The sequence below is a fragment of the Stylophora pistillata genome, chromosome 2 (assembly GCF_964205215.1).
Source record: "Stylophora pistillata chromosome 2, jaStyPist1.2, whole genome shotgun sequence".
Taxonomy (NCBI): domain Eukaryota; kingdom Metazoa; phylum Cnidaria; class Anthozoa; order Scleractinia; family Pocilloporidae; genus Stylophora; species Stylophora pistillata.
In genome coordinates, this window is record NC_142520.1 from 30106815 (window position 1) to 30110891 (window position 4077).

Sequence of the window (4077 nt, forward strand, 5' to 3'; positions counted from 1 at the left end):
CTCAGTGGCTGCGAACTTTTTACAAATAAACTATCTATTTATTATTATTATTATTATTATTATTATTATGTTACCAAAAGGACGTAAATACAGCAGAGTGACAATAACTCTCAAAAAAGAAACAACAACTTTGAGTTTAAATTTACAAGACATGTTTCGACATTCTCATGTCATCTTCAGTTGCAAATGAGCATTCAACTGTTGTACATTTGAATTTATATTAAGGTACGTTACAAACTACGTGTCAGGGCTTACGTTACATTTGAATGTTAAAAACGCGAAAAATGTAAATAGCGCGCGCTTGACTAGATCAAAAAAATAAATAAATAAATAAATAAAATAATAATAATAATAGATTAAAAGACCAAGGAACAACATAATTAAAAGGAAAGAGACAATTCTAGATGTTTCAATTGCTGATTAAGGATGAGTTTTTCCCACTTAATATGCAATGCCTCTTTGATCTTAATTTGGTATTTTGAAGCGGTAGAATCTAAGATCGTGAAACATTCAGTATCACAAGAGTCAAGACAGGCCCTTGATGATTGCAGGTGCTTGTAAATATGCGAAGTTTTGTCCGACAAGAGGTGCTCACGAACTCGTGTACAACTGTGGCGAGTGGTCTCACCATAGTATGTATGAAGCGAGTAGTTGTCTTAACTTAGTCTGAGCGATGTTCGAAAACCGACCAACATAGGGAAGTTTATAATAGTGCGCAGAAGGTTTACCGGAGTTAGAAGAGGCGTTCTGCCCAGTAGGAGAAGGATTATTTTTCTTCGCTAGATACCTGTAAATGATCTTGTCTATGACCCAAGATGGAAAACAATTTTTCCGTAGCAAAAAAATAAGTTTCTTGACATCCAGATGAAAACCAACCCAGGAATTATTGATCTTATATGCTCTTCAATCAACGTTCTGACTAAACCTAATTTGTAAATCAAAGGGGTGAAGCTGAAATAATTAGTAAGAAGACCAGTAAACGTCTTCTTGCGATATACACTAGTGACGATGGATGAATGATTGTTGTCTAACAATATGTCTATAAACGATAATTTCTTATCAATTTCCCTTTCCATTGTGAAACGAATACTAGGATGCCTGGCGTGAATATAATCAAAGAACACGAGCGCGTCCTCCTCGCTATTGAGCAAACAAAAGGTGTCATCAACATAGCGTCTGTAGAACAGAACTTCAGAGAATGAATAGTTATTTAGCCAGTTTTTTTCATCATGTCCCATAAAGAGGTTTGCAAGTATTGGAGCAAGTGGGGACCCCATGGCAACCATATCTATTTGATCATAAAACACACCCTTAAACAAGAAACCAGTCTCAGCTGTTGCGAAGGTAAAAAGAGTTTTTAGGTCAGCGGCGTTTATCTTAAGACCAGGGTTACCTTAATAAATGTATCTGATCGCCAGATCAGTGCATTCATCAAGAGAAAAATAAATAAATAAAATAATAATAATAATAAATTAAAAGACCAAGGAACAACATAATTAAAATGAAAGAGACAATTCTAGATGTTTCAATTGCTGATTAAGGAAGCTGTTTTTCCCACTTAATATGCAATGCCTCTTTGATCTTAATTTGGTATTTTGAAGCGGCAGAATCTAAGATCGTGAAACATTCAGTATTATTAGTATTATTATTATTTATTACAGATTTTGGAGTTCGTGGCAGTCATGTTAGCATCCTGCGTTCAGTTTTCAAGGAAAAAAAATGTTACTGTTTAGTGCTCGCCCTCCAATCAAATGGACTATTAATTTGCAACGTAAGTTTTTTGGCTGTTTAAAGGTACATTTTCTTTTTTATCACTACGCTCACAGTAACCGTATCCACTCTGTGGTCAAATTAACTGTTACAGGTGTTAAAATTTGTGTTCGCTTACGGTTCTCCAACTCATATATTTATAGGGCTCATAGACCTACGAGTGTGTAAAGCCCATATCTCTCCATGCACATCATTCACCTCAAAAGCGAAACTATTTTCTTTACTTCTCAAGAATAACTTTTTTTCCTAAAATATCTCCGTGATTCAAAGAGGCCTTTTAATAATAACTTGAAACAAGCGTGTTTACATGCTGCTTGTGTATTTAATTTGATATGATTCGGTGAGAGATGAACATCCTTTAAGCATAACATCGTTCTCGTTCTGCTGGGTATAAGGACACTTCGCATCTGTTCGGCCGAACCAGTCTGAAGAATACGTTTTACGAATATTCGTGAAGTTGAACTGACTTGATTACAGTGGCGGGAACAGAACAACTGACATGTGAAAGTCGAAGTTACTGTACTCCGAGTAAGATAAGAAAGCATCACGACAGCCGTAGCATACCGTTGCTGGTTGTAGCAAACGAACTGCATTGATGCTGAAGGAAAAGACCCAAATATTGGGACGAAAACTCCCAAGCTGAGCACTGATATACTGGGGGTACTATTCCCGCTATTCCAGTTTTCCCATCTATCCACATGAGCTCAGGTTTGGCAGGAAGACTAAAACCGACGTCTGTCGTGAATGGAACACGCACGTTTCGATAATTCCAGAAATTCCATCCAACAGGGCACACTCACAACGTATCCCTAAATTTTCGAAAACTTATCCCGAAACTTTTCCCGTTCCATTCGAATTCAGACCATAAATCTCGAAAATTTTGGTCAAATGGAAAGCACCCGTCATGGCTACACCGTCATGGCTTAAAGTGCTACTGAGACAGAAATTGATGTTCTTCAAAACAAATTTCTTTATGCCGACAATCTAAAGTGCACCTAAACCCAAAAATTTTGGCCAATCCTCCGATCCTTTTCCCGTTCCATTCGAATTCAGACCGTAAATCTCGAAAATTTTGGTCAAATGGAAAGCACCCGTCATGGCTACACTGTCATGGCTTAAAGTGCTACTGAGACGGAAATTGATGTTCGACAATCTAAAGTGCACCTAAACCCAAAAATTTTTTTCGCTTAACGAAATAAGCGTATTTTATGGAGTATTTCTGTGCAAAAATTTTTTTATTTGCACAAATCTTCAATTTTCTGTGCCCGGTCAAAATACGGAAAATCGGCCGCCATCTTGCCCCCACGACCGAGTTTAAAGAGGAATGGCTCTAGCGAGTACGTGACGTCAAATCGAGAACACGAAAGTCTGCATTTCACACATTTTCACTTGTTTGGGAAGGTTGTAGTCGATATTGTCCGAAAATATGCCGACTAAGTGTGTTGTAGGAGGATGTAACAACGTGCGAAATTTGCAATAGGGTATCGCGCTTCATACATTCGTCATACAACACACCTAGTCGGCATATTTCGGACAATATCGGCGACAACCTTCCCAAACAAGTGAAAATGTGTGAAATGCAGACTTTCGTGTTCTCGATTTGATGTCACATTACCCGCTACAGCCATTCCTCTTTAAACTCGGCCGTGGGGCAAGATGGCGGCCGATTTTCCGTATTTTGACTGGGCACAGAAAATTAAAGATTTGAGCAAATTAAAAAATTTTTGCACAGAAATACTCCAAAAAATAAGCTTATTTCGTTAAGCGAAAAAAATTTTTGGGTTTAGGTGCTCTTTAAGTTCAGATTCTAAACGAAACGAAAAAATACAATTCAGACCTTTCGCGGCAAGAAAAGTCCAAAAAAATTTTGATTAAAACTAGCTAAACCTCGTCCGCCATTGCTCAAACTACAACTACTGAGCAAACGATAATTTTCAGCGTCTTTCCCCATTGTGACGTCATATTATTCCTTTCATCGAAGCTCTGTCGAAGTAAAGAGTAATTTCAGTGCTCGAAAATCGACGGTGTTCTTCATTTTCAACGATAGAAATGGTTCTGTTTCTTCTACATTTAAACGTGGCTTGTGAAGAAGTGAGTGAGCTAGAGCTTCAAAAGCGGCTTACTGGTAAAGCAGAAGTTCATAATACAAAGTTTAGCACAATGTTCTAAGTTAAGCTTTTGTAGCAGGATGAAAATATCTCTTGAAAGGCAAAATTTATTATGTTTTAAGGTGTCTTTCTTCCATCCAGTTTACCCTTGTTCTTATTTCGCTGGAAGTTCAAATATTTTTCCTTTGTCATGCAGTGC